The 19,050-nt window shown below is 42.0% G+C and overlaps 1 protein-coding gene across 2 annotated transcripts in view; it reads left to right on the top strand.

Moving 5' to 3' along the window:
• RNF214 (ring finger protein 214) overlaps window positions 1–19,050 on the top strand; it is a 706,739-nt gene that overhangs the window by 189,779 nt on the left and 497,910 nt on the right. The gene's annotated exons all lie outside the window — the stretch shown is intronic.

Raw genomic sequence — 19,050 nt, 5'->3', positions numbered from 1 at the left:
CACCCATTTTCCTTGCTCTCATGTTTACAGACTGGTGGAATGGAAGCTTGTTTGCATTTGTAATAATGCTGGTAACAAAACTAGAGAGTAACATGTTAACATTTAAGAACATTTATGTACACTTGTTATAATCAGATAAATGATAATCGTGCACTCCTTTTCTTAGCAGTATAAACCTTTAATAATGAGGATAAAAAAATGGCAGATTAACCAAACAGTAACTGACATATGTAGTATAAGTGTATTTATTGATTATAAACAGAAAGGTATAAAGATGTCTAACAAAGGTTAGTATAGAGTTGACCATGGGGATGGGGGGATCAGTCAATTACAACAGCTTCACATTGTGGCTCCACTTTTCCCCTCAGCAACCTAAGAAGAGCCAGGAAGACCTTTTTATTCCCAGATCACACTTGCTCAGGCAAAAATAAAATAAGGAAAATGTCAGAGATTTAACCTACTCGACAAGCCAGATGGTATGATAGAAGCCTTGAATACCTTCCTTAGGAGTCCCCAGAACCCAGTTTTCCCTAGAAAATATGCATACAGATTCCTAGAGTAGGTTTCATGTACTACTAGCAAGTTGAACTTAGGTTCATAGGTAAGTACTAGGCTATTGGCCCTAGGGCCTATACAAGCCTAGCCAAAAAGGTACCCTGGTTTCGCCACCCAAGAAAATTATTTTCCTGTGCCCCTGTCAAGCAGAACCACAGATGTGATCCTCGGGGTGAATTTCTTATTTCCCATCCAATCATCAAGATTTTTTTTGAAGAGTGCTAATGAGGAGCTCTGTTTGACATAGATAGGTAGTCTGTTCCAGAGTATGGGAAGTCTCTGGGACAGGAATCTATCCCTCCAGCATGTTCTGTTTATTGTGGTGGCAAGGTTTAGGTCCCTAGAGCGTGTAGCTCGGAGGGATTGGGATTTCTTTACGTGGAGCATGTCCAACAGCTCTGGGTTTGACGTAGCTTTGTATGTTAGGCAGAGATCGCCTCTGAGTAGGCAATATGTGATGGAGTAAAGCTGGAGTTTTTTTGAGTCGGTCTGCGTAGGGCATCTGTTTGAAGCCAGTAATCCTCTTTGTGAGGTATTTCTGCAGCCTTTCCAGTTGTTGTAGATGTCTTGTGCGGTACATACCAAAAGGGGCATTGTACTCTATAATGGGTCTAATGAGTGATGAGTAGAGGGGAACAATAACCTCTTTTTTTTCTGGATGAGAAACCTTTTGTGATGAGGTGTGCCACATAGAAGGATTTCCTGACCACTGTGGTGATGTGATTATCAAAGGAGAGACTACTGTCCACCTGTGTCCCAAGGTCTCTTATCACACTTTTGGTGTTAAATAGACTACTGCCTATGTGGTAGTTCATGGGTACAGAGTTTTTACCAAAGGGGATGACATTAAACTTTTTGGCATTGAGCTTGAGACCATGGCTTTGACACCAGGCATCTGTCTCAGTGAGGCCCTTTTGTAGGATGTCCATATCGTTAGGAGTTTCGATTATGGCTCCTAGTTTGCAGTCATCTGCGAATTTAGTTAGCCAAAGACCTTCTGTGTTAGCCTGTACCTCAGAGAAGTCGATAGCAAACAGGAGAGGACCCAGGACTGAACCCTGTGGTACTCCACTTGTCACTGGTCTGAAGTCTGATTTGGAGTCTGCTACTTTCACAGTGTGGGTTCTGTCAGTAAGCCAGTTGGCAACCTATCCTGTGACATAAGAATTTATACCTAGTTTAGTGAGTTTATATATAATTCCAGAGTGGGGGATGGTGTTGAACGTCTTGGCGAGATCTAGATAGGCTGTGTGAACCACCTTACCCTCATCTATGGCTTTGGTGACTGCGCTTCAAAGAAGTCTATCAGGTTTAGGAGACATGATCTGCCTTTTACAAACTCGACAGGCTAAGCAGTCTGTTGGGAGTACTGAAATACTTTTATACGCACTTCCAAATAAGTGATTCAAATTTCTGTGATCTAGTGACAAAAAAGAAAAATATATATACATATATATATATATATATATAAATATATTTATATTTATGTGCACGCACACACACATATGGGTCTACTTTTTCTTATCGAAAGGTCATGCTTTCAAAAAGGAAAAGTACAATCACATTTCCACAAAAGTGCACTTAAATGAAAGTGCACTTTCGCGACTACCAGTTCATTGAACCGGTAATATTTAAAAAAAACACTGCCGCTCCGAAGCATGCTACAGTGGGGATAAGGGAATATACCCGTTTCCCCACTATAGTGGGATGTTGGAGTTAGTATATATAAAGTAGCGGGGGGTGTGGGGTGCAGTAGGGCTTACCCCCCTGCAAAAATGACTAACTGCACTTTTGCGTAAATGGGTTTGTACTTTTTTTTTCGAAAGCATGAGCTTTCGATAAGAAAAAGAAGGCCTATACGTATTTATATATATATATATATATATATATATATATATATATATATATATATACACATACACATGCACAAACACATGCACACACACATATAATTTACTATCAAAAGGTTCGAAGAACATGGAATGTCAGATAACAGTTGGCCAACTCCCATGTTGCCAAACCTGCATGCTTTTGAGTCTCTGGTTCAGCGAATTCGCACATATGTGGTCGACCTTAAGACTAGAGATCGCAGTACAGTGCGAATGGGGAAATTTACCCTTTTCCCCACTGTAGTGCGATATCAGAGTTGCAGTTTAGTGTTGTGCAGTATGTACGTACTGCTGAAAAGCTTAACTTCCATTGCTGTTCTCAAAGGTGCAGGGGAAAGGAGTATGTCGAATAATGCCGAATTTGAATATGCATCATTACATTCAACATACTGACTTTCTTCGTCTGCAGTTTTCAGTTGTTTTATTTGCGATTTTGATAGTAAACCTGTGTGTGTGTGTGTGTGTGTGTGTGTGTATATATATATATATATATATATATATATATATATATATATGTATATATATATATGTATGTATATGTATATATATATATATATGTATATATATATATATATGTATATATATATATATATAAAATGAAACCATAAAAACTTAAGCTGTCTCTCAGGTAAATCAGCTCTAAATCTGTTTCATGAGTTCTTCTTTCACTCTCTAGCCTTCTTGTTAGTTTAAATCAGTATTTTACAAGCTGTGTATGTTTCATTAAGTCTGAGAAGCTTCACTCTTAATCAAGATTAACTAGATGCTTTAAGGTAGCATTTCTTAAGCAGCAGTGTTCAGCCACGTTGAGGCAACAGAGTAACCTTCTCAATGAATGTTACTAAATGACCTTGTTGTAGGCTGACTCCCTCTTTTATCTGCAGCTGTGTTCAAATCTTACTTTCTGTAATTAATTGAGCCAAATAAAATTAAAGTAGGTATTTTGGATGGCCTATTCTTGATCTTCTGAGTACGCCTCCAAAAAGAATTAACATTAGAGTTAATTTCATCTGTCCACCCCCAGGAGGAGGTCATATCAGAAGCCCACTCAGCCACCTTGATTGTGCAGAAAAGTAAAATGAAGAGGGCTGTCCATCCCTTCTAATTCTAGATTACAGAAAATATGTAATTCCAAAATCTCTGCCCTTTCTGATAAAAAGGTGATGTTTCCATATGGTTGATAAGGATTAAAAATAATTTAAGAATGCGACCCTTAAAATATGGGTCAAAGTCAGGGGCACCGAAGCCTCCCATTGATACAGGAAAAAAACAAATTTCTTCTAGACAACTCTTAAATTTTTTTTCTTTTCATACAGAGTCAGCTGCTGCCCCACTCAGATTATCACAGAATTTCATTGAAGTCATTGCTGGAATAGCTTGTGCCATGTATAGTATTAGTAGTAGTACAAATATATGAAGAGTCTTGAATTCACTCAAGAAGATCTAAAATCTGATTCTTCCACCTAGTTTTTTGCTGTACAATTATCATAAGTCAAGACTGCTGTTGGTTTAAGTGAGGTGCCAGTGGCTGTCCTTGGATATCATCACTTTTAATTTCGTCAGTGAAAGGGATATTTTCTTAGAAACTTGTGATGGTATATAATTAGTCTGTAATGTTTCAGTTTACATTTAATTTATCAAGTTGTTTGGGGGAAACTCCCAAAGGTATTCACTATCCTAAATAACTTATGATACTGACGTGGTATTCTCAGTAGTGTTAACAAGTTTTCAGAAACAAAGAAACCTTATACTTCTTTTCCAGATAACCTTGTTCCACTTTTACTTTTAGTATCAGTCTCTCATAAATTTTTCTCTAGCATCTTGACAAATATCTTTGGAAAGCTGAATAGTTTCAATGTAAAAACAGGAACGCCTGCTTCATCTTTTGAAATGCCTTTTTGATGCCAAAACTTATGCTTAACAGAGAGAAACCCATCCTTATTAGATTCTGTATGAGTAAGAAGAATTGGATAACATTATCAAATGTTTAACATCCTGAGTGGCCGCGGTGGTGCAGCTGTTAGCGTTGCTGCCTCACAGCAAGAGGTTCTCTGGTTCGATCCTCGGCTGAGGTGCCTTTTGTTCAAAGTCTGCATGTCCTCCCTGTGGTCACATGGTTTTCCTCCGGGTGCTCCGGTTTCCTCCCACATCCCAAAGACATGCTGTAGGGGGACTAGACACTCTAGAGTGGCGCTAGGCGTGAGCGCACGCGCGTGTATGTGTGTGCCTTCTGTCGAAGGTTGGGCACCAGGCTGGCAACTTGACACTGCAAAACTACACTGCCAGTCATGAGCGGACAGGTGATCCACTGTGGCAAACCCTAACCGGGAAAAGCCTAAAGAAGAAGATGATCAAATATTTAACATCCTATCCCAAGTCCACAGTGGTATTTATTGATTCGTTTACACAACAGGAAAGCAAGTCTTGAAGCTGACATCTTCAGGTAGGCATTAAAATTGTGGTTAATAACTGAAATTGGTTTGTAAGATACAGATGGGGGAGTCTTTGCCCAACATAATAGTCATCAGTATTATCTCAGAGGAGTATCAAGGACGAAATAAATGGGAATAAATACTGATTGAGAGAGATAGAAGACAAGGGAAGACATCAGTGATAGATCTGTCAGTGGTGTAATAGGTAGCACACTTGCCTTTGCTGCAGAAGGCTGTGGTTTCTTTTTCCACACCAGGTTGATCAATTGCTGATGCTGCAGTGCACCATAAAGAGGGTGCTGCACTCCTGAGTGCGACATCCTTTGGATAAGATGTTAAACCAAGGCTCCATCTCCTTGAGATGCTGGTAGCTCAGGTGGATGTCAAAGATCCCATGGCATCTATCAAAAAGAGTCCTTTAATTATATACAAAAATAACTTTTATTTGCAAAATGTTTACATATTTACAAACATTTACAGATCTACAAATATATAGATATATAAATCTGTTTACACAATCATACTAAATTTTTATCCCTATTATACCTACACTCCTTTGTCCATAACCACCATCAGATTTTACTTAATATTGTTGGCAAAATCCATTTACTGTTTGTGATGACCTCTCTTTACCCCAGGCCAGCAGTCAAGGAGCTCCAATCCTCACCACGGTGAGAGACCGTCACTTAAAACAGGAATGGATTTACACAGTATTTCAAATGTAGCTATGGGCATCAAACACAGTTTCCCCCAAGAGCACACAGGGAACATGCTGCAGACCTGGGACTGGACTCTGTCTCTCCAGATCCCAAACAAGCCTTACTTTGGAGCACTCCGAGTAGCTGACCCACACACCTGGGTATTTGATTTTCTCACTCACTCATGCACTCACGCACTCCCTCCTGGGAAAGGCTGGTACAGATTTTCTAACTGTACCCCTTCTGCCCAGACTGTATCACAACTATGCTGCCACCAGTCAACCACTCTCAGGCTCTTACGAGGGTATCCAATTATATGGAGTAAAATCAATATTAACATAAGTGGTAGAACGTAATCATAGCAGCCAGGCTTTTCAGAGTGGCCAAGGTGTCACTAAAATAAGCACAAGTACTCTCAAGATGTTAAAAAGTATTCTCTAAAAGATCAGACACAATGAAAGGTATTAAAATATTTAATAGTAAATAAAATAGGAAACATGAGAATATTAAATTCCGAAGTACAATAAACATCAGCGTTTCAGTCACAGGAGAAATAAAAATAACACAGTTGGACAGATTCAAACGGATGCAGAAAAACACTACTAAACTAATCTCACTGTATTCCCTGACTGTCTAAAGAATAACTGTTCCTTAGCTAACTTAATTAATACAGCAAGCTAGATAGGATGCTGAGATGCTTACTTCCACATCGCAAAGTGATGAGATTGCAACTAACTGAATTCAACTAATTCAATCAACTAACTGTGATAACTGTCATAGATTTTTATATCAGGTTCCAAAGAAAACAAAACAAGCTGCTGTGCGAGTTCCATCCTCTCAGTGCTGGTTATAGAATGACATCACATTTGATTACCTGACTCTGGTACAATACACATGCAGAGCTTTTCTAAGATCTGTTGCAGTATTTGAAAATGGTAGAACAATTTCAAAAACAACTTCTCTTCCCTTCCAGAATTCTTTGTTTAAACATAAACATTTAATCAGTTATAATAATCCTGTTGATACATTTGTAACTTAAGCGTCTGTACAAGTCAGTGTGATAGTCAAATGACACAAAATTATTTACAAAACTCCAGCTAACTATGCTGGCATATGTTACACATGCACTGCCCTATTGTCCCTGGCACAGATGGCAGTACCTCACATTATCACACCATTAAACATGATTTACTTTTTTCTTTCATTCCATTTATCATGTGAAAGTAGTGTTACACTTATTATTATAGCATACAATAACTTATCTATTCTTTTAACATATTCTTTATTTCTATTCTTATAATATCTAATCATGTCCATGTTTGTTTTATCCATTTCTTTATATAATCTTCTTTATGTAGTTTTCCCCATAACTTTTTACTTTTTTGCATTTCAAAAACACATGTTCCGTAGTATCTTCTTGACAATGCAAACATATTCTATCACTTTTCTTTTTATATGGCATATTTCCTTTTACTGGTAATTTATCTATTACTAGTCTCCACAAAATAATCTTCCCCCAGATTCAGTAAACTTCCATGCAGGAATAGCTTATTCCTGCACAGAAGGGACCGTTCCCATGCAGCACGGCAGCGTGCCATGCAGATGTATGAAGGCGCTGCCGTGTTCTAAAACGGACACGGTTCTGTGTGCAAGTGCAGGGGGTGTGTCCGTGCAAAGCCGCACTGGTATAATATTAGAGCTTAGCTCTAATATTTATGCCAGTATTTCAGTATCTGCAGACACTGAAATGCAAAATAGAAGCTTTCAGTACCCGCAGACACTGAAAAAAAAATAAAGGCAGTAGGAAAGCGATACAGGGGTTGTGTTACAGCCTCTGTGACACACACCCCTGTATTGCTAAAGTGCCATACGGCACTTCTGCACTCTGCAGAAGCATGTGTGCAAATGCACACATATATCCGTACCACTCAACTTCTTCAAGCAAAAAATCTGGACAAAGCCTAAAATGATGAGGGGACAAATAGGGACAGATTTTAAATATTGCTCTTACAAACATATCTCTCAAATGTACAGATATTCGCAGAATGTCCAGATGTTTGCCTCATATTTTAGGTGTGTTCCTCCTGCAATCTGTTCCTTTCTGGCAAATAGCTGAGGATTTAAGTCATTAAATAATGGCAAACATTTGTGTCTAAGACTCCACTTCCTTCAGAAAATTCATGCTAATGCAAAACCTGTTGTTCTATCAACTATCTAAGTTTGTAAGAGCAATATTTAAAATCTGTCCCTATTTGTCCCCCCCATCATTTTAGGCTTTGTCAAGATTTCTTGCAGTAGGAGGTTGAGAGGTATGATAGGGGATAAATCCCCCAAGTGTACACAAGCACAACCCCAGCCCCACAAAAGAAGTAAAGCACATACTGAACATGTCATGCATCAGCATGAAACACGCACAGAGCCGTGAAAGCCCAATCATCACAATATGTCACAAGCACAGTCCCAAGTAGTTGTCATAACACCACAATACACACCCTCTTAACCTACAGAAAATAATAATTATACTATATCCCTGATGTTCTTCATCTCACATTGCTGCAGTCCTTACATATGGGTAGTCCGCTGTCCTCGGTCGGCCCGAATACCAAAGTATTAGGCTGACGTCGGTCAAGGCGCTTTAAACTGACATCAGGACGTCAGGGTACAAATGCGCATGACCGACGTCATATCCTCAGTCTTTTTTGCCGCATGGTCCGATGCAGAAGCAGCGTTGCCGTCCGCTCTGAAATTTTTCGAGTTCGGAGTTTCAGACCGAATCCAAGTTGGCTAAGTAATATTTTGTTTTTCTTGCCTCAGTGTTTTACCGGATGTCAGAAAAAGTGAATAACTGTATTTCTTGTGGGAAACAGATACCGCATAGGGATTATCATTCTTTGTGCATTCCTTGTTTGGGGCCTGAGCACGACGTTGTTGGGTGTCGCTTTGTGCTAGGTTCAATAAGCGAAGGTTAGATTGTGCTAGGCTGGTCTTCGAAGCGGTGTAATTATAATATGCCGGGGACTCTCGGCCCGCTTCTACGGTAAGAAGCGCAAAGACAAAACAGTTAAACCCAGGCAGAGGAGTCTGCCCGGACGCCGGTTCTTTAGAGGCTTCAGTGGAACCGGTGGTTCCGACGGAGACTTCTCTGGAGTCTCAGGGGGAGACTTTGATATTGCAGGATGTAGCCTCTCAGGAGGCAGGTCAGGCTGAAGGGGCTTCTCAGGTTACTGTACTCCCTCCCTTCCTAGGGTGGTTAGGCCCTCCTTCTGTTTCCAAGGCTTCTCCCAGAGGCAGGCCAGGTTTAGCTTCTGTTGGTGTCACTCCTAGTTCAGCAGGGTCTGTGCCCAAGAAGCACATGCTTAAAATGGCAGAAGATTTGATTACTCTGATTAGAGGTTCTTTGCCCCCTCCTGATAAGAGGCCTAGGGTGGAGCCAGAGTTGGGAAGTTTTGAGCAGGCTTCGGATGTTTCAGAGTCTTCGGCTGAAGACTTGCAGGAGTACTCTCCTTATTCTGATTCTGATGCAGATGATTCTACTCCTTCTGCTTCCCCTCCAGAGGATTTTTCTTTTTCAGAGACACTTCATTCTATGAGGGAACATTTTAAGTGGGAAGGTCAGGACTTCTCTGATTCCCGGAAAAGGCTTAGGGAATTTTTGCTATTACCCCAACATAGGCCCTTGGCTATACCCCAACATAGGCCCTTGGCTATACCCCCTGTTCTGGATGTTGTGGGAGATGTGTTTGCAGAGGCTTCACTTAATCCTGATTCTCTGCCTCCTGCTCCTGTTAAACCGGATAGGTATTACAGGGTGCCTGAGGCTCATAAATATCTTTATAAGAGTCCTAGGGCGGACCCAGAGACTATTAGTCAGGGACCTAAGGGTGTCAAGGCCTCTGTTGTAAAAAATCCGGTTCCTCTTGATAAAGAGGCCAGAGCTTTGGATAGATGGGGAAAGAAGGTCTATACATCTTCTACCTTAGCTATGAGGGCTTTGAATTGCCAGTTTCATATGTTGAAATATCAAAACTTTCTTCTTTCTCAATTGAAGTCTAAGGTGGATGCTCTGGCGGAAGGCATTGAGTGTAAAGAGTTACAAGATTTGGTGCATGTCAATGAACAGGTGGGTAAGCATTCATTACAATGTGGCTTTGATGCTGTGCAGGCCTCGTCTAGGGTGGCTGCCACTGGTTCAGTTCTTCGCAGGCACGCCTGGCTGAAGGATCAGAATTTATCTGACCATGTTAAGACAAGGATTTTGGATGCTCCTTTGCAGTCTGATGTGTTGTTTGGTTCACCTGTGGAGTCAGTCTTGAAGAAAATGGAAGACAAGGCTAAGTCTATGCAGGCTGTTAAAGATTTTTTGCAAGTTCAGCCTCCGAAGTTTAATAGGAATTGGCCTGCTAAGGGGTGGACGTATCCTTCTTATGATTCTCAGTCTAGGGGTAGATCTAGACGTGGTAGGGGCAGAGCTCAGAGTTCTTTCAGACCTAGAACAGGGAGTTCACCTGCACAATCTTCGGGTGAGGGCAGGGGCCAGTCCTTTCGTAAACAGGCCCAATGACCTACCTTTTCAGCTGCCAGATCCTTCTTGCATGGCAGCACCTTTGGGAGGAAGGTTGGCACTCTTCAAGGAAAATTGGAATTTGATTACCCAAGACAAATGGGTATTGGATATCATACACCAAGGTTACAAGTTTTATTTCCATACTTTGCCTCCTTTCAAAGGCATGCCGGACGTTCCTCCTCAGCAAAGACTAGAGGCTCACAAACAACTTTCTCTACTACTTCAAACAGGGGCCATACAACCGGTCCCTCTGCCAGAAGTGGGCCTAGGATTTTATTATCGCCTGTTTCTAGTACCAAAGAAAGGGAACACGTGGCGACCAATTTTGGATTTATCTATCCTCAACACATATCTGGACATTCCCAGGTTCAAAATGTTGACGTTACAACAGCTTTTACCTCTGCTGGGCAAAGATCACTGGATGGTGACTCTGGATCTCAAGGAGGCTTACCTTCATATTCCTATCAGCCTCAGGTGCAGGAAGTATCTGCTGGCTGGGACTTCTCATTATCAGTTCTCTGCATTGCCCTTTGGCTTATCTACTGCGCCCAGAGTGTTCACAAAGGTTCTGACTCCAGTGATAGCTTTCTTCAGGCTGAGAGGAATACAAATCTATCCTTATCTGGACAATTGCCTGATTCTGGCCCAAGGAAAGGACGAACTTCTTCAGCATTTACAGTATGTGATGGCAGTGTTAAGATGCCTGGGGTATTCTGTGAACGAAATAAAGTCCAGTCTAGTACCCTCTCAGGACATGTGCTTTCTGGGTGTGAGACTGAATACAGCATCCCAGATGGCCTTTTTGACCCCGGACAAACAAAAGAATCTTTCTCTTTACTTCCACCAATTGTCTCGTCAGTCCCGGCTGACTGCAAGGACAGTCCTTCAAGCCTTGGGGTTCATGGCATCTTGTATTCTGGTGCTTCCCAATGCCAAACTGCATATGAGGAAGCTACAATGGTATCTCAAAAATGTATGGACACAGCACTGCCAAGATATGGACACTGTCATTCAGATAATACCTTGCATTCAAAAGGAATTTTTGTGGTGGGCTCAGGAATGTCACCTAAACAAGGGACTCTCTGTGACCCGGCCAGAGGCGAGTCAGATTCTAACGACAGATGCCTCAGACAAAGCTTGGGAGCTCATCTAAATGGAAAATGGGTACAAGACACGTGGCCTGCCAGACTTCAACATCTACATATCAACTTGAAGGAGATGTTAGCAGTCCAATTTGCATTAATAGCTTTCAAGGAGTTACTTCTTCCAGGGCAGGTGTTGATTCTAACAGACAACACAACTGTCATGTGGTACATCAACAAGCAAGGGGGAATGCATTCTTACCCTCTATGCAGACAAGCAATGGTTTTGTGGGAGACTGCTCTCAGTTTACAGCTGAATCTTCAGGCAAGGTTTCTGCCAGGAGCACAGAACTCCTTAGCGGGATGTGTTGAGCAGACATATTATGGATCCCCACGAGTGGAAATTGGATCCTCATGTATTTCAGCAATTGACAGTGTTATGGGGAACTCCAGACATAGATCTGTTCGCTTCTCCACTAAATTACCAGCTGCCAAAGTTTTGCACAAAAAGGTTTCATCCCACAGCTTGGAAAGTGGATGCTCTCTCATTCAATTGGAGCAATCTTCATGTGTATGCCTTTCCACCTCTGCCTCTCCTCCCAAAGGTACTCCTGAAGGTCAGACAGGACAAGCCAAATATGATCTTAATAGCTCCGGATTGGCCTCGACAGCACTGGTACCCATTACTGAGAAGTCTGGTACGGGAGCCTCCATGGCCTTTGCCTTCGATTCCTCACCTGCTGTCTCAGGAGAACAATCATTTACTCAATGTCAAACTTCACTCTCTACATCGAACAGCCTGGCATATTCTGTTTTAAACCCTGGAGGGTCTCAGCTTCCACAACAAGTTCTGAATGTTATTTTGGAGGCCAGAAGGCCTAGTACAAGGAAGGTGTACGCAGATAAATGGAGGAGATTTTTATTTTGGTGTACAGCAAAGGATTTTGATGTTTCTAAACCTAATTTAGGTGTTGCTCTTCAATACCTTACTGAGTTACTGGACAAAGGTTTGTCCTTCTCCTCTATTAAGGTTCATGCTGCAGCAATTTCTGCTCACTATGACTGTGACCCACCATTATTTTCTCATCCTTTGTTTAAGCAATTCCTTAGAGGGGCAAAGAATATAAGACCCCCACGTAGAGCTCCTACTCCTGCTTGGGATCTCAATTTTGTGTTGGAGAAACTCACTCAACAACCTTTTGAGCCTGCAGCGACTGCCGAGTTGAAATATTTATCATGGAAGACTGCTTTTTTGTTGGCAATTACCTCTGCAAGAAGGGTTTCTGAATTACAGGCCCTTATGGCGGTTGAGCCTTTCCTTATTTTCCACAAGGACAGGGTATCTTTGCGTACTAACCCTTCCTTTATGCCTAAAGTGGTTTCTAGTGTGGCTTTAAACCAAACTATTCATTTACCTACTTTTTATGCAAACCCCCAAAATAAAGGGGAAAAGATTTTGCACACTTTGGATGTACACAGACAGTTGCGATATTATTTGAGCAGAACTAAAGGGTGCAGGCAGTCTCAGCAGTTGTTTGTTTCATTTTTTGGGTTCTCAGGGCAAACCTGTTTCAAAACAGACTATTTCTAAATGGATTGGTTTTGTATTGCTTTCTGTTATTCCCATCATGGTAAGGAGATTCCAGCTGGGATTAGGCCTCATTCCACTAGGGCTACTGCCACTTCTACAGCTTTTTAAGGGGTGGCTACTAAAGATATTTTGGAGGCAGCTACTTGGAGTTCAGTGCATACTTTCTCTAAGCATTACCACCTTCCACTTTACTCTAAATCTAGGGCTGGTTTTGCCACTGCAATTTTACAGGGCATTTTGGCAGCTCCTAATGCTTTATAGTTTTGCCATCCTCCCTTACCTCTGCTTTGGGATTCTACCCATATGTAAGGACTGCAGCAATGTGAGATGAAGAACATAGTACAGTTTTGTACCTACCATAAATGTAGATGTTCGAAGATCCACATTGCTGCAGTCCAAATTCTCCCTCCTTCCCCTCTGTATTTAGAGGTGGTTGTGTGGTTTGGGTTGTGCATATTGTAAATATTGTAAATAGGATTAGTGCAGGGGTGGTTGGTTGTGTTTTGCTGTTTTTGTGCTTTAGCCTTTCTTTTTAGGGCCTTCTGACATCTGGGGCAAGAAAAGAGAGAGATATGGATATGGCGTCGGTCATTGTACCCTGGCCCCCTGGTGATGTCAGTTTAAAGCGCCTGACCCGACGCCAGCTATATACTTTGGTATTCGGGCCAACCGAGGACAGCGGACTACCCATATGTAAGGACTGCAGCAATGTGGATCTTCGAACATCTACATTTATGGTAGGTACAAAACTGTACTTTTATAATGCCCTAAGGGATGTTTAAGTGTAGTTAAGTGGGTGTGTACATTACAGCTTAAACATCCCATAGGAGTTAAATGAAAATAGATAATGGAAAATGTCCAAGCCATGATAGTGTGTAGTGGTTAGAGTAACAGCTTTACATGCATGTGTTCAGGGTTCGAGTCCCAAGACAGTCAATTTATTTTATCATGTGAAAGTAGTGTTAAACTTATTTTAGTAAACATAATCTATGTAGCAATTAGTTTTTGCTAACCAGGGTAGAGTAGCAGTCCCAAAAGTGAGATGTCAGTGTAGCAAAGATGTGAACCCCCCATATAAACACACATGCCTAATACAGTATAGTCACACAGGAATATAATGTAATGAAAGCACATAGGGAGATGTCATGGAAGGTAAATGTAAAAGTATAAATGTGTAATATTTATGTTATATTACACGACTGGCCATTAAGATACAAAAATGAGTATGCTAATTGGCCAGCCCAAACAGAGTGCACATTGTAAATCCAAGAGTATGCAAATGGAAAAAGGTCTCGATGCCTGGACTATTTCCATTTGTATACCATCTGTCTGTATTTATAGTCTGCAAAGATAGCAGTGGGGAAATGAAGATCTCCGTTGAATTTACAAACATATTTTGCTGTGTGTTATGAGTCGAAGAAGTCGTATAACGTAGCAAGATATCATAAAAAAATTCAATGGAGATCCACCTGTCAACAGACAAAGGAAGATCTCCGTTGCCTTTTCAACATATCTCGCTATGTTATACAAGTTCATCAACTTGTATAACATACCGAGATATGTAAAAAAAGCAAATGAGATCCGCCTATTTCTATTGCTACCTCTGCACACCACCGATGTACTGCGTAAGTGTGGGAACATGTCCCTTACGCATGAGCAGCACATAGAAGTGGACCAGGATACCAGAAAACTGTGGAAGGGCAGCATGGAGGCATGATACAATGACATTTTTAAGAAAGGTACGTATTGTTTTTCTTAAATAATGTTATTGTATAATAGCAATAACCCATGGCTGGGTGTGGGCAATGCTGGGTCTACCCACTGTTGGCATTTTATGGTCATGAGGGCATTGCCCTCGTGACCAGACCACACCAACTGTGGGTAAACCAGTATTACCCACACCCAGCTGTGGGTTATTGCTTAAGTATAACATGATAGGTATGATATGCAGAAATGTGCCTTAATCCATGTGTATCCATCAGACCTTGTTCTTCCCAGACAACAAAATAGCCAGCCCTGCCAAGTCTCAAACCCAGGATACTGTCCCCAACAATCACACCAACATACCACTATACCATCTCACCTGTGAGATGTTATAGTGCTTTAATGAACATATCCTGCATTCAGGTAATTTAACATTAATAAAAAAACAGCGGACCCAAGTGTTGAATGACCCTGACCATTTTAATCAGAGGAATGTACCAGTACACAGGAATTAATTTTGCTTTTCCAAACATATCAGTAGAGACATACAGCATTGGGGAAAAGTGTTGTGGAACCCTTTGTGCATTGTATATAGACATGTATACACACACACGTGTGTGTGTGTGTGTGTGTGTGTGTGTGTGTGTGTGTGTGTGTGTGTGTGTGTGTGTGTATATATATATATATATATATATATACGTATATATATATATATATATATATATATATATATATATATATATATATATATAGTATATAGTATATATATCAGATGAAACATACATGTAAACGTACAGTCATAATATAGATGTACAGATTATTAAATATAATGGAAGGAAAGTAAAATACATATATATATATATATATATATATATATATATATATATATGTGTGTATGTGTGTATGTAACATGCAGTGTAGTTATATCTCCAAACCATCCCTCCCAACCTCTTAGTGCAAGGAACCTATATAAAGACTGTAAAGGGGGGGGCACATATACGGATATTGTTAGAAAATCATTGTTACAAATGAAGACGTGTGACAGCAACAGTGTGTGTTTCAGCAGATAATCATAGAATATGATGATGAGAACTGAAATGTCATGTCATGTATTTACTGACATAAATCCTTGGATCATCACCGTGATTTACCACACGAATAGAAATAAATTGTGGAACTGAAGAAAAGTATTGTCCAAACATCTGGACTCTCTGGAAAATCTGGCTGTGGAGGGGTATGCTCAGAACCCCTTAATGCAATGAATGTGGACTAAGCCTGACAACATGGGGGGACAAAGGCATGAAAATAGGGACATGTACAAAATACATCGGTAGATAAGCTGAGAACATTCATGTAGTAACAGTGTATATCCTAACATATATCAACTGAAATATCACAATTCCAGGACTCAGTTGCTTCTTCTTTGTTACTGACCTCAGTCCCCACATCATCCCATTGATGTGTCATGCATATATCAAAACAGTTATGGGGACCAGACCAAAGATATTGGACACACAACTGGACATCCAATGAATATGACGTGTGGACATAACACAACAGTAGGGAAACTACACTGAGCTACCGATCAGTCTCCCGACTACAATCAGACTGACATAACAGTACCCAGGTCCATCTCTGGGGCTGTACACATGCAGTAGCAAATATAACAGGCAGTACAGGGATGTCATACTAGTGGAACATAGACACTGATGTGAAAGTGCATACCCCCAAACAAGTGCACCACAGTGACAGCAACATACCAGTAAGCAAACTTAACATGTCAGTATAATACTGTGAGAGCAACCACATACCATTTGCCACTCACACATTACCCCTAAATACTGCCCCAATTCATAGTGTACTGGGAATCTGGAGGTGTTACATGACATGTCACAGTCAGCCCCTATAAGCATAGGGTCCTGATAGACCACCAGCAGCTGTAGCAGCATGCAGAGTCAGATAGGTAAAGGATGTATGGCACTCACAGCTGCTACTCTCCCTACCCAGCCTAAACAACATAAACACACAACACTGCTACACAACCTTAGCAGTCTGTTCACAATGGCCAGACAGACATACTGTCATATGTGCAGATTTCCACAGAATGACCAGGGTGTGGACGCATAACCCCGGCCAACGCTGCGTACTATGGCCAGGAGTCTGCCAGGTCATTGTCATGCTAACTGGTGTGCATTTGATAATTAATGATATACCATACCTCTGCACCTCATAGTGCAGGACATCTGGACAATGCATGGCACACGTATGGGACAGGGGGCTGGAACGAGGGACATATCACACATAATGGTGTAACAAATTGAGACAGTAGCTGCTGTTACATGTGTTGAAATATCACATCCCTGAAGGAAATGATGTGTGGAACACCAGTGGATGACAACACGTACTGACTACAATCCTCACAATATCCTACCAACCCCACAAAAACAGATGTTGGTCAAGGAACAGACCAAGCATAATAGGCAAACATCTGGGCAGTCTGTGGACAACATGCCAGTTGAGAGCTGTGTCAGAGGCATGTCACTGTCAGATGTCAAGTCACCCAGTAAATGCATGTCCAGACAAACCCTGTCAGTGTACCCAACCCCCTATGTATATAACAACGCTAATGACGTACAAGCTGCACCAAACTCTGGAACTTTGTCTCCCATGTTGCTGGGCTGTCTCCACATGTCCTGTCCTGTGAGGTATTTCCACCTACTGTCTGTGAAGCTGTAGCCCGCACACTTCCGTAATGTCCCCTGCACAGGCCAGGTAAATGGGCAAGGCCCACATGAAGGGCGTCCCACATTGTGGATCTAGCAGCTGTGTCCAGGCCCACAACACAATACTATGTGGGCACCTACATAGCTGCATGGCCTCAGCAATACCAGACAGGATAACATCAACCCCCTCAAGGTAGGCTGAATGCTTGTGGTGGACAGCAGCAATACACAAACCACAGACTTGGTCCCTAGATTGGCTGTACAGGCCAAATCAGGAGCACGAACCAACCTGGTATCAAGTCAGCCTATGGCTGATCAAGCATATAAGGTCACATGTGGAGTACTGTAATGCTAACTATGAGTACAAATTGGACACATCCACCAAGGCCAATCACAAGGCCATCTTCATATATGTCTGCAATCTGTGATGCCACATACCAGCCCACCCTGTAATAGTGGCCAATCAAGCCACATATACACACAACATAGCTATAGGCAACCCGCTGCAGACAGGTTTAGGGCAAACATCACCCCCTGGCTCAGCAGCACTATAGCTGAATATCCACAGCACCCACACCCCTTCCCTCATCACCAGTGAGCAGGTACATATTGCCTACTGAAAGGCAACAAATGTAGGTATCCATGGCACCTGATAACATCCCTGTCTGCATCCTACATGAACACAGGCATGTGTACTCAGCAACATTACACACCATAGTCACAACAAGGCTTGGCACGATCCATAGTCACAACAAGGCTTGGCACGATCCACACCACATCCACATGGAAGATGGCCAATGTCATCCCTTGACACAGATGTGAATAAGGAGTACAGAAGTAGGAAATTAAGTAGGCCTCATTGGGGGGAATATGACACCTTAGGTCCAGCAGTGCAATGCAAGCAGATACAGCGCTGATACATTACAGGGGAATGGTTTAGTTGTGAGTGGTAGCTACTGGAATTCAATGTAGATGTGCAGGTTCTGTACATATGGTTGTCAAATGTTTGAGGTCCTGTGATGTGTTTTCCTTGTAATGTCTTCCAGGCGCAATGTCGCATCAGCAAAGGTCAACATTTTCAGCGGCTCAGACAAATATAATCATAGAAGCCATACTACACAACCATGCCATAATGTTTGGGTGGAGCCAGCAACATTTGTAGGAGTGGACTGGCCTGTGGGACAACCTTGTCCACAGGGTAAATAATGTTCGCCTGCATGCATGTACATACGAGCAACTCTGGCATCGTGAAAGTGACCTCCTACACCATGCCTGACAAAGGCCTGCTGCAGTGGCCAGGGACCACATAGCCACAGGCGTGGGCCTGGCCTTGCCGCCCCACTGGCACACATTGGGGAGCCCCACAGGTACCTTTGGGCACCCATCCTAGTACAACATCAAAGTACAGACCCCCCACATACTGGAGGTGGTTGGCACCCAGACAGTGGATGAGGAGTGTGCAGGTAAGTCCCCAGTGTAGATTACTAGACTAGTGTAGCAGATATACTTGTAATTGTACAGTATCTATGTACATGAGTCAGGTCAGATTGCAGTTGTGGACGTGCACATCTATGGTGAAGGACAGCAAATTGTGTAGTATTGGGGGTTGTACTGTACATGTGCACACATGCTGCATCCATCCTGTACCAATGCCACTTGTGGGTTTGCTGACCGTACACCCCTCACATAACTACCTAGGTCCCTCCTGTCTGCATGTGGGATGGCAGCCTGCAGCTGGTGAGTATGCAGTTGTATTGTTGCAGTTTGCCAATACCCCAGGCATGTGAAGGCCATGCGGTGTACCTTGAACAT

This window comes from Protopterus annectens, chromosome 8.part0, assembly GCF_019279795.1.
Source record: "Protopterus annectens isolate FY-2018-M chromosome 8.part0, PAN1.0, whole genome shotgun sequence".
Taxonomy (NCBI): domain Eukaryota; kingdom Metazoa; phylum Chordata; order Ceratodontiformes; family Protopteridae; genus Protopterus; species Protopterus annectens.
Note: the sequence above shows the minus strand (reverse complement) of the source record. Positions and strands in the feature narration are given on the sequence as shown.